Genomic DNA, 13,716 nt, shown 5'->3' on the forward strand with positions numbered 1-13,716 from the left:
TATGAATACTCATTGGACAGATGACAAAGCTATCAATTCACTCAGCTACCCTTTTGACTCAAAATTGTCATAAGTGTTTTTGGCATTTTGTTGTCTCATAGATGTTTAAAAACAGCTGTTCTTCCTCCAGAGCTCGCCACTGGCTATTGTTTTCAATACTCAATTTGCAAAAAAAAAATTGCCATAAATTGAGAAAAAAAACTGGAGAACACAATGTAAAAAATAAGTCTCTTAAGCATGCACATACAATTATGGTTCTGCCATAGCAGAATTAGTGAGTTTTAGATTTCTTGAGACACAATAATATGTATTTTAGATCATCCAGACATATCAAATCAATGCTTTGGAAACTGAATAAAGAATTAATGTACCTGGTTTGTCTTAAAACAATTGTTCATAGATGCAAATCAAAACCACAATGAGATACCATCCCACACCAGTCCAAATTGCTATTACTAAAAAGTCAAAAAATAACAGATGCTGGGGAGGTTGTGGAGAAAAAGGAATGCTTATACATTGTTGGTGGTAGTGTAAATTAGTTCAGCCATTGTAGAAAACAGTCCAACAATTCCTCAAAGACCTAAAAATAAAAATACCATTTCACCCAGCAATCCCATTACTGGGTATACACCCAAAGGAATATAAATTGTTCTATTATAAAGACGCATGAACATGTATGTTTGCTGCAGCACTATTCACAATAGCAAAGACATGAAATCAACCTAAATGCCCATCAATGGTAGAATGAATAAAGAAAATCTGGTACATATGCACCATGGAATACTATACAATCATGAAAAGGAATGAAGTCATGTCCTTTGTAGGAACACGGATGGAGTTGGAGGCCATTATCCTTAGCAAACTAACTTAGAAAACCAAGTACTGCATGTTCTCATTTATAATGGGAGCTAAATGATGAGAACACATGGACACATACAGGGTAACAGTACATACAGGGGCCCATTAGAGGGTGGAGAGTGGGAGGAGGACGAGGATCAGGAACAATAACTGTAGGTACTAGGCTTAATACCTGGGTAACAAAATAATCTGCACAATGAACCACCATGACAGAAGTTTACCTATGTAACAAACATGCACATGTACCCTTGAACTTAAAATAAAAGTTAAATAGAAAAAAAAAAAGACATAAACAAGAGTTCTAGAGAAGGACGGTAGAGATGATTGCACAACAATGTGAATGTACTTAATGTCACTGAACAACAAACCCCCATGATACAAGTTTACCTATCAACAGACCTGGACATGTATCCCTGAACTTAAAACTTAAAAACAAAAACAAAAAAGCAAACAAACAATTGCTTATGCCTTTCTATGTTCAAAAACTCTGTAAAAGGTCTAAATTCCTAAGTTCTGAGAAGCCCCTTCATTCAGAAGACTCTGGTGTTGTCTTTGGGCAGCTCCTTGGATGTGAGCTCTCAACATATGTGATGTATAGATTAGGAATTCAAGAGCCTTAGATATTGGCAGCCAAACCAAAGGAAGCAGAGTTCATATAAATAAGACTTCAGCAAAGTCTTCAACAAAAGTGATTTCTGTCTGATTACATAAGTATGATAATGAGTTCTGGCTTTAATTCAGGTATACTTTCTGCAACCCTGGTTCATGCTCATATAGAGAAATAAGGAAAGCATTTTTCAGCTTAATGAAAACATTTCTAGTTGCCTGGAGCCCAGAAATAATTACAATTTCACCTTCATGTTCTAAAACTGTATGATTTCTTTCCATCAAAAGTCTAGTAGCATTTTTTTATTCTGTATGGATGGTGCTTAATAACTGCTTGTTGGATGACTCAGAGTAGAAAATAAACGTGTTTATTGATGAGGGAATGATATTCATGTTCTACTAAATATCCCATTTCCCCCTCAGTATGTATCTTGGCAGAGTTTATTAATATATTCCATCTGTTTCTAAAAGGATTTGAAGATTTATTCTTCTATTTTATCCTCACAATCGCCCTCAAAGGTAGGTGGGGCAGGACTTATCTATCAGTAAATAGACGACAAAATTGGGCCCAGATAGATTTGAACACTTCTAGTCTTAGTCCTGGAGATTCTTTCTCTAAAAGCTATGTATGTGTGTGACGGGGCAGGAAAAGAGAAGAAAAAAACACTCGTGTGATGTGCTGATGGCATTTAGATGTACAGCGGGAGGGAAAGCAGGGTTTCTCAACCTCAGCACAACTGACGTTTTGGGCTAGATTCCTGCTATGGGAGGATGCCCTGTGCATTGTGGCATGTTCAGCATCATCCATGGTCTTTATCCAGCAGCAGTTGGATGCCAGTAGTAGTTTTCTCACTCCCCAGTCATGACTTTCAAAAAACATCTCAAGACATCGCCAGGTGTTCCCCGGGCAGTCAAGCTGGCCCCCCATTGAGAACTCCTGAGTAAAAGGGAAACAGAAATGGCTTAGAATTGCCCAGTAAACATAGAAGAAGCCAGAATCAGACCTCTGAATTTGATCACTTGTTTTGTTAACCATTTATTGAGTTCTGATTGCATATGTAAGCTATCATAAGTTACTAGAGGAGGTAGAAAGACTGGGAGGACACGACTTATCCAGGGAGAAATTGACAGTCTGGTAAAGAAGGAAAAGGTCATGTGGACAATTGTGACAGGTGCTTTTTGAATGCCTACTGCATGCAAGGTACTGTACTAATTATGTTCCCTATTATGGCAAGACTCAAATGGGGATAAAGTACACAGAAAAAAAACAGTGCTATAAGGATATTTTCTATGTACAAAGAGTTTTCAAACTAGAAGGGGGCAAAAGGGAAATAACTAGAAAAGAACAACATTGAGTGGAAAATAAAATGTGGCTGCTTTTAAAAAGTTATAATAAAATGTTTAAAGTGATTCTGAAAATTACAGGAATTTTCAAAAGCAGAGCTAGAGAAGTAGGAGGAAGCTTTAAGCATATGGGAGTGGAGGTGGGTTATGGGGAAGAAATTCTAAATCAGAGGAGCAAAGGCATGGGGTACCCAGATTAAATGCTCTTGGATTTTCTCAAACCTACTACATATTTCCACCACATGTTACTCTATTTCGTTTGCAATTTTGGTGACCCTAAGTCTACCTGTTCTTCAGCATCATTATTTTCCCTCCTCTACTGATCTTGATGTTTATTTTTTAAATTCATTTTTAACTTAGATGACGGGTGCAGCAAACCACCATGGCACATGTATACCTATGTAACAAACCTGCACATTCTGCACATGTATCCCGGAACTTAAAGTAAAACTTTAAAAAATTTCCTTACTACAAAAGTAACATAGAAGATTTAGAAATTATAATAAAATGAAAATGATAAAATACACACAACCCTACTACCTAGACAAAAACACTCATTAAATTGCTTCATAATCTGTTATTTTTTGCTTAGCACAATATTTTGAACATGTTTTCCCATTTGAATAAATTAGCATTTGCAGCACCTTTTAGTGATTAATATGTCTGTTATTTAGGTACATCCTCATTTATCAACAGCCCTGCTATTACTAGTCTTTCTTATTGCTTTAAGCTTCTCTTTATCACAGGCAAAGCTAGAATAATTTTTATTATAGCTACATTTTCCTTAATTACTTTCTTAGAATAATTTCTCAGTAGTTTCCAGTATTTTCACCCTCAAGGACTCCTTTTATTGGGTCACATGTTTTGAAAGATACAATCTACCAAACTACATTTGGAATGGAGAAATTTAGTTTACTATTTTTTAATTAACCAAAGACTTTGATAACTACTTATCAAAACTTTGGATCAGCTGAGATTTAAAAAAGAATATTTACAGCATTAAGATGATATAATTCCAGCCTAAAGCAAAGACCCTTGATACAAAAGTTAGCCTCTGCAGCCTTATCTTAAGGAACCAGATTCTTTCTGTGAGGTTTTCTGTAATATTAAAATTCACTTGCAGACACCCTTTTCCCACATTTGCAGCTACTCAAAGTTAGGGCTGAAATACTTGAAGTCGGTGAGTTGCTTTAAACTACAAAAGAAAAATACAGACATGCTTGTCTAATTACATTACTCTATTTTCTGTGGCCTGATGGTAGATTTCACATAATAGCTTTTTATTTGAAAACACCTTGTGCTTGGAGTAAATTATTGGAGAACAAGGTTTTAATCTGATGTGGGTTCTTTTTTTTTTTTTTTTTAAGTGGCCCAAGTAGATTATTTCTGACAGTCTGTGAACAAGAGTAGCCAAACGCAGGGAGTCCTGAAGTTACCCTTCAAATGTGTGTTCATGTGTACAACCTATTCTGTCCCTTGCCAGAGAGTGGCAGCTGCAGGGCTCATCTATAGAGTAGCTGAGAACCTCACTCATTTCCAAAACTGAGTTCACTTTGGCCATTGCTGCTCGTCAGTTACATTGCTTCGTTTAATGGTATGATGTCCAGAATAGCTCTTTGGAACCAAACGCGAAGGAAAGAACTTCAGTGCTTACTTGGACATTCTAAATTTAGATCATTTTCTGTTTACTGCCAGTGGGTTAAATGGTTTGGCTCCTGGACTGAGGTTCGGGTTACAGAATTCTTAGGCGGGTCCCTTCTTGCAGCATTCTGAATTCCGATTAGGCTTTGCAGCAGCTGTGCATATGCATGATGGTGCTGGTGGAATCGTTCCCAGGACTGTTCCAGCATTCATTTCAGGACAGATTTTTCAGTGTGGGTCTTCTATATGATGGTGAGTCAGGCTGTGCAGTGGTAGAGAGCATCAGTATGGAGCAGTCTCAGCTGAAGCCGTGATGGGCGGCTTGCTATGATGTCTGATGACAAAGTGTCTGCCACACTGGGGGCATTTTACACTCAGCATCTAGATATTAATTTGTTAACATTTTGGGAAACATTTGAAATTGCACTGTAATCTTGCTGTTTCTTAGACAGTAAATTCCAGCATAGAGTGGGCTGCTGGTTTCCTGTTGAAGGGATCTTAAGCCTTGAAGCATCCAAAGAAATTCATTTAGGCAGCCCAGTCACCTAGAAAGCAGGCTTACTACGTGGGCTCTGTGAATGGCATAAGAATGAGACTTCCTGTTATAGAATTGTTAAAGGACCATAACAAAGGTAGAGTCATTTGGAGAGGGCTTAGACACATCCAGATGTCTGCCAATGCCCTCTGGGGTCCCTTGGGGCCGTAGCTGCCTGGGGCAGTAGCTCCCTAGGGCGGTAAGCCTCTGGGCTTTGTCTTCATCTGAATTCCATAATGAATATCCAAAACCTTTTGTTTAGTAAAAAGAATTTTGTTGCAAAAAGTTGAAATAAAAGAACAACAAAAAATAAACAAAAGCAAAGCCTTCAAAATTCAGATATGAGATAGCCAGTAGGTATACACAGACAGAAACTGAGGCCAAGAAGTGTCAAAAATTCACACTTATGTTCAAAGACCATAAGTTCAAGGATAACAATTGGACCTAGACCTCACCTGATTTTTGTCCACAACTCTTTTTGCCACCTTTTTCCCACCCTCCTCCCTCCCTCCTCTGCCCTCCTCTTGCTCTTCTCCTTCTTCCTTTTCATCACCTTCCTCCTCTTATTCTTTTTCTTATTTCTCTTCCTCTCTATTCTTACTCTTACCTTCTTCCTCCTTTGGTTCATCTTCTTCCCTCTCCCTCTTCCATTTTTCCTCTGCCTTCTTTTTTTTTTTTTTTTTTTGAGACGGAGTCTCACTCTGTTGCCCAGGCTGTAGTGCAGTGGCCTAATCTCAGCTCACTGCAAGCTCCGCCTCCCGGGTTCACGCCATTCTCCTGCCTCAGCCCCCCAAGTAGCTGGGACTACAGGCACCCGCTACCTCGCCCGGCTAGTTTTTTGTATTTTTTTAGTAGAGATGGGGTTTCACCGTGTTAGCCAGGATGGTCTCGACCTCCTGACCTCGTGATCCACCCGTCTCGGCCTCCCAAAGTGCTGAGATTACAGGCTTGAGCCACCGCGCCCGGCCCCTCCTCTGCCTTCTTTGTCTTCTCTCTCTCTATATTTTTATTGTTGGTTAAGGCAAAAACAGCTAAATTGTTGTGTGATATTTATGTAAACAAAGATTTAGCCATTTGTCCCATCTTAATGCCAGTTCATCTTAGCTCTAGCTAGGGTTTGAATCTAAGGATATTTTGAACTCAGATTTTTCATATCAGCTTTCCTACTGACCCATTCTAAGTAAGGTGTTTGGTTTGAGGATTTTCTTATAATAAAACTTGACTGCTTTTCAAGACACATGTAGACTCACACACTCCGGCCTGGTTTTGTAAGAGTTGGCAGGTTGCTGGCTGAGAGTCACTCTCTCCTCCCTATTGTCATTTCAAACCAAGGACATTACCTAGAGATTTTTACAAATGAAATTTGAAAAAAAAAAGTGCCCTACCTAATGACAAATGGTCAAGAGAAAATGACAAGGTGGGACTGTTTGAGGATATATTGAATACTTTACTGATCCTAAGCCAAGCAGAGCCATTAAAAAATAGTTCCCATGGCATTTCTGGCCTGACCAGAAACAGTTATATAAGTCATGGGAAAATGCCTCTTCTCATGAAATGCCCCAGCTGAGTTCACATTATCTGAAGCTGTGATTCTCAAATCTGGGATCACCAGGACATTTTCAGCAAAGCCTGTGTAAGTGTCAACTGGCAGCCCTGTCTCCCTTTGAATTGTTTGTTCTGATAGACAAGGGTCTCCCCTAGGTGACCCCATTTCCCCCCCTTTCTCCTCCCCTTTCCACCCTGCAAAAATCTCACTCTCTGGTTGTTTGTGCTTTTTTCTCTCTTTCCTTTCTACCAATGACTACTGTTATGGATTCAATGACAGTCCCGCAAAATTCATATGTTGAAGCCCTAACCCCCAATGTGGCTATATTTGGAGATGGGTCCTTAAGGGAAGTAATTAAGGTTAAATGAGGTCCTAACGGTGAGGCCCTAATCAATAGGACTGGAGTCCTTCCAAGAAAAGAAGGAGGCACCAGAGATCTCTCTCTGAGCTCATACAGAGGGGAGGCCATGTGAGAATACAGGGAGCAGGCAGCCATCCGCAAACCAAGAATAGGCCTCAGCAGACACCAACCCTACTGGTACCTAGGTCTTGGACTTGTAGCTTCCAGAACTCTGAGAAAATAGATATACGTTGTTTCTGTTGTTTAATACCATCTGCGGTATTCTATTATGGCAGCCCAAGGTGACTAATACAGCTACTTAACAAAAATGTCATGTGAACCTTCCTAAGCCACTAGGATGTCACAAAAATACTATTTCTTTGGTAGATTCAGATCGATAAAGAGGTGTTAGTTGGGCATGGTGGCACACACCTGTAGCCTCGGCTACTTGTAAGGCTGAGGTGGAAGGATCACTTGAGCCCAGGAGTTCAAGTTCACTCTGGGCAACATGGTGAGACCCCCTCTCTCTAAAAATAAACACATAAATAAATAACATTTCCTGTCTATTTCAAAAAAAATTGTCTCTGATTCAGGAGTCTGAAAAACAACAAAAGAGTTGTTAATGCTTCTTCCGACTGCATGCCTGCCTAGATGAGGGATGTTTTGTGTGTTTGTGTGTGTGTACATGTCTATGTGTGTTTTCATGTAACAGTCACATACAAGCTCACATATATTTGTTTTTCCTATAACATTAGTTGAGCACTTACTACATGTGACAAACTGTGAGTACTTCACATGCATTACCTCACAATCCTCACGCTAACGCTCTGAGGAAAATGCTCTTATTTCCTTTATTTATTTATTTTAGTTTTATTTTAAAATTTCAGTTCTTTTCATTTTGTTTGTTTTCTTCATTGGTTTATACCATCTTTTGACTAACATCTCACAATTATTTCCTTTATTTAACTGGAGAGGAAACCCATATTTAAAGAGGTCAGGGAACATGCCCTCTTTCAAGTTCCCACTAGTGAGAGAAAGAGTCAAGACTTGAACTCAGGCAGCCTAATTGTAGAGCTCATGTTCTTACTACCTGATTGCAATGCTTCCCATTTTTGTTTATAGCCCTCGTTTTTTTATATCTTCTAATGTTCTAGATTAGAAAAAAGTCTGAGGCAACTTCCAAAGACATATAAAATATAAATGGCATATAGGCAGAGATGAAGAAAAAATAAGGATGAGAATGGAACTTAGATCTAGAAATGAAGGGAATGTATATACTTGTGTTTAACTTGAAGGTCTGTGGCAGGCAACAAGAAGATGGAAACCTGGTCATTCTCGCAAGGTAATGTGATCTTAAATTAAAAAAAAATTTGCAGTTGCTCGACAGAGGCACAACTCCTCTTGTAATTAAGCCCAGGCAAGAATTTCTCCTAAATGTGCATGTGTGATACAGTGAACAAAACCATCAGCCTCCTTAGTGCTGATGAAGTGACAAGTTCACTGTGCCTGCAACAAGTGCACAGATATACGTACATGCACACATAACTGCATCCTCATCAAGTTGCTTGTGTCACCAACTATTCTTCTTTATTCTCTCATCTTGTGTCTGTGGGTCAAAAATTAGCAAAAAATCAATGACAATACCTACATCATTGTGAGAGTCCAAGGATGCATTAATAGGGAAACCAAAAACTATGAAATTGGTGGGGGGAACCAGGATTAAGAGAATGTTTTTTCAATCTGGGGGTTGTGACCTAGGAGTAAATTATGAAATCAAGATGGTGGGCCCCAATCAGTGCTTTTAAGATGAAGGAGAATAGAATAGAAAAGTTCAGAGTGAATTGCAAATGGCAAAGGTGAACTGTGTATTATGAGGTGTTTCAGTACCTGTATGCAGGCATATGTACATGTAGGTACATTTATAACTAAAATGATATTTCTTGTTGTACCAAAAGGTAACCCTATTTGGTTATATTTATAAAACTGAATATTTCTGTTTTACATATATTCAGATTTAGCCATTTTAATTATAGGATGAGTAGTAATGAGATCCTATAGCATTGGTCAGATTCAGTGTATATTCTTAGAGGATATAAGAATAAGAAGCTAGAAAAGTGTCTCTGGCAATTTCTGAAGAAAGGACTATGGATCAAGAAGAACTTGTTTTTGGCTTGGATATGGATGAAATGGATCAAAACCTAGGCCATACTGCTAGAACATGGAATAGCACAAATAATGACAGCAACCCTCTATAGTTAGTTAGGATGACAGCTTCACTTAAATTTGTGCATTATAAAGTCCTTACACTTCGGGGTGAAAAAAAATGTTCTTTGAGAACATAAGTATGTCACTTTGTTCACTTACCATGAGCCTTCTTTAAGGCATTAAGAAATTTTGCATCAGACTTGGGTAATAAAAACTGATATAACATGTAATTAATGAAAGATAGTTCTTTTTATCATTTTGTGTTTTTAATGTTTGTATTAAGATGTTTGCATCTGATCTAGGCAACAAAAAACCAACTGGCAGGTTCAACTTCACATATTTGCTCATATTTCTTCCTTTTTATAGTCCCTAAAGAGTCTCCATAAAATTTCTATCTGGGACATTGAAAGCACTTCTCATTCCCAGGGGTGATAACTCACAGGGTCAATTAACACGTATACACAGACAACTCTCAAGTGCCTGTCTCCAGTGTAGACCTCGATTCTAAGTAATTAGACTTGTGTATTTATTTGCCTACTTAGATATCTTAAAGACAACTCAAAATCAATGTCTTAAATCAAAATGATGAAATCTAGTCTTCCAATGCTGTATTTCTTATCCTAGGGCATGATCGAAAGTCACAAAACAAGGAGTTACTTTTGACACCTCAATCTCTCACTTACTTCATCTCTCCATATTGAATCCATCAACAAGTCCTGTTCATTTTTCATTCAAACATCTTTTGAATCCTCTGTCTTCAACTTTATCAACACTTTAGTCAAGCTACCAGGATTTCTTCTCTGGATCACTGTAATAATCTCCTGACCTACCTATATCTACTCTCTTTTTTAAACCTATTCCCCAACTACATAGCCAGAATTATATTTTTGAAATTCAAGCTTAAAACATTTCAATGGCTTCATGATATACTTGGGATAAAAATAAAACTGTTTAACATTCTGTATCAGTCAGAAGGTACACTCAAAAGAGTTTAACTGAACACAATTTATTAAAGATGCGATTGTAGAGGTGGGAGAAGATTTAAGGGAATCAACAAGGAATGTTGGAACTGCCAGTAACAATCAGCTGTGGGATTCCACTCCTACCCCTAGGCAGAGAGAGAAGGGGAGGGAACTGGAACTGAGGAAGAAGTTGTAGTCACAGTAGCCTGCCGTCACTACCAGAACCATGGTACAGCAGGAAGAGCAGGAACGAATACCCTGACTGCCTTCCTATCTCACCTTTTGTTCTACTGCTGTTGCCTCTCATTCGCTAACCCAGACTTAAGACTAGAAGGCTGCAGAGCCCAGGTGGTGCATCACAGGGGTGAGCTTCTCAGAGCACAGAACAGGGAAGAGAAGAGCAGAACATTGATTTGGATACTTATAGGGCAGAACTGTTTCATGGGCAGCACCAAAAATAAAATTAGATTTAGTCTAAGTCATTTGGAATACATTTAAAATTTTAAAACTAATCTAATTGGTAAGAGATCACTGTCCCCTACCCAAATCCCTGGTTGCTTAGACAACAGAGTCATTAAGTTGCTTTGGGCTACTGTCTTAGTCCATTTGTGCTGCTATAGCAAAATAAATAAGAGTCTGAATAATTTATTAAGAACAGAAAGTTATTTTCTCACAGTCCTGGAGGCTGAAAAGTCTAAGATCAAGGTGTCAGCATGTTCCGTTGTCTGGTGAGAAATGCTCTGTGCTTCCAAGGGGGTGCCTTGTCACAGCCTTCTCCAGAGGGAGGAACACTGTGTCCTTGTATGGTGGAAGGCAGAAGGCAAGCAAACCGACCGCTGTGTGAAGCCTCTTTTATAAGGCCTTAATTCTATTCATGAGAGGAGGGACCCTTATGACCTAATCATCTCTTAAAGACCTCACCTCTTTGTTTCAACACCTGAATTTTAGAGGCGACACATTCAAATCACAGTAGTTCCTAAAAATGATTGCCCTTCTTATGTTTACCTTCTTATGTTTTACCTTAGGCAGAACCCTAGAGAATGGGCCTTGCTTAAGGAAGCAGGAAGCAAGGATAATAAATTTGCATGACAATATATTTTTAAATGCATGGAAAAAATTCAGGCTGGTAGTTGATTAATCAGTGGAATGTCAAGACACTTTGTTTAGCAATCTCCACCCTCCTCTATGTGGCCTTTCCCCTTACTTGGTCCTGCTGATCCAACAGTAGACTAACAAAGTTGGAAGCAGTGATCTGCTCAGTCTTCCCTCTGTTGTCTGGAAGTCAGGACTAGTTCTTATTTTCAGATGCCTTTGCAAGATAGCTGGTTTATAGCCTGACTTTATGTACCTCTAGAAAATCTTTTAATCTGACACAGTTTACAGAAATTCATTCATCACATATTTTAGAGCACTTGCTGTGTTCTATGTAACTACAATAGACGCTGGATGACATAATAGATGCCAGACAGTATGAAGGTGCAAACTCCTTGACTTCCCATTTTATATGAAGTTTGAGATTGATGTTGAAATTTTTCATTATTAAATTGGAAAGCATCACATGTTTATTTTTGGCTTGCTTCCTTAGGCTGTTTTTTCCTGCAATAATAAAGTCACCCTGTCTGTGGGTCGATCTGTAGAGAGTAACTACACAGGCGGCTGGCATGACTGTGACAAGTTTTCAGGGCAAACTTGTGGTTTGGGAGGCATCTGTGTTTTACGTGGGCTGGAGATAGGCTGTTTATTTCCTTTCTCTAGAAACAGGCAGTGACAAACAATTGAAATTATTGCCTCTAGGAGTCTTGACTACTTATTAAGTCACTTACGACTACTTATTAAGTCACTTACAGACTACTGAATGCATCTAGTCCAGTTGGGTAGGTCCCTACGTCTGGTGGGACTGTGTTTTTTGTTTCCTTTTTACCTTCCCACAAAAGGAGGCAAAACACTTTCCACATAACTGAATCAGAGAAAATATATATTTGTACATTCCTTATAACCTTTCCCCACCTCCACTTTTGATGTCATGAAAATTATGTCAATATTATGGCACCAGAATAGACTATTCTTTCATCACCCACTTTTAAGCCCCTGCAGTGATCTCTGCACTATAATAAATGATGAGGAATAGAGACTTGAGTGACCCCAGACCCTAATTTTAAGTGATCCACAGTCTGGTGAGAGATTCAGAAAATAAACAGTAATAATAGACAGGAGAAATACTGTGAAAGAGGAAAATACAAGATCCATGAGGGGCCAGAGGAGAGATTGATTAATTTTCCCAGAGGGGAGTTTTCAGAGAGGAAGTAGCCTTGCATTAATACTTGTAGGATGGCCTTACAGAAATTGTAGAAGTTCTTCAGTCATCAAGAGAGGGGTGGGCCTTCTAGACACAGGAACTGGGAAAGTAAAGTCTGGAGGAATGAGAGAGCCTGGGTGTTCAGGGAACTGTGAGTAGCCTTATAGAGTGGTAGTTCTCAAACTGTGTTCCATGAGGTCCAGCTCAGAGTTGTTCCTTGGAAAAAGGGGCCCATGGACAAAAAAGTTTGAGAAACCTAGATGAAACAAATGGAAGCAGATTTCCTTTTTAAACATGTTATTGGTTTTTCTTATTATGTGATTTTCTTAATGACCATGTGCTTTGTGATTCTTTAAAATGGGGGTAGAGTCTGATGACATGATCAGATTTCTTTGTCCATAGCATCATTTGTTTGTGGCACATCTATTTGGGAAATGCTGGGTAGAGTATAGAATGCTTATGGGAGAGTGTTCAGAAATGAGGCTAGTAAGGACAGTAAGGGTAGAATGTAAAACCTATATCCGTGCTAAGTATTTATGGGTACAGGAGGGATTTAGAATATATTGAATATTATGACCCACATGACCAAATATATTAGTCTGTTCTCATGCTGCTGATAAAGTCATACATGAGACTTGGGTAATTTATAAAGACAAAGAGGTTTGATGGACTCACAGTTTCACGTGGCCAGGGAGGCCTCACAGTCACAGCAGAAGGCAAAACGCACATCTTACATGGCAGCAGGCAAAGAGAGAATGAGAGCCAAGCAGAAGGGGTTTCCCCTTATAAAACCATCAGATCTCATAAGGCTTATTCACTACCACGAGAACAGTATGGGAGAAACCATCCCATGATGCAATTATCTCCCACTGGGTCCCTCCCACAACATGTGGGAATTATGGGAGCTATAATCCAAGATGAGATTTGGGTGGGGACACAGCCCCACCATATCACCAAATGTTCATTTTAGGTAGTTGTGTTAGAAGCAGAGTGACTAAGGCCTGAAGAGGCTGAGATGGGAGTAAGGAGATGGTTTGTTTACCCTCCCTCCCTCCTTCCTCCCCTCCTTCCCTTCTTTTCCTTTCCTTTCCCTTCTCTTCTCTTCCCTCCTTTCCCTCCCTTTTAATCTGACACAATTTACCGAAATTCACACATTTTAGAGCACGTGCTATGTTCTATGCAACTACAATAGACGCTCCCTTTCTCCCTTCCTTTCCTTCCTTCCTTTCTTCTCTTTTCTTCCTGGCTTCCTCTTCTCCCCCTTCTAACATGCATTAAGTGCCCAAGATGCTGAGGATACAATGTCGAACAGAATAGACAAAAGAGTCTGCACTGATAGAACTTACATTCTAGTGCAGGGGACAGATACAGACAAAGTGAGGG

The sequence above is a fragment of the Theropithecus gelada genome, chromosome 11 (genome assembly GCF_003255815.1).
Source record: "Theropithecus gelada isolate Dixy chromosome 11, Tgel_1.0, whole genome shotgun sequence".
NCBI classification, from domain to species: domain Eukaryota; kingdom Metazoa; phylum Chordata; class Mammalia; order Primates; family Cercopithecidae; genus Theropithecus; species Theropithecus gelada.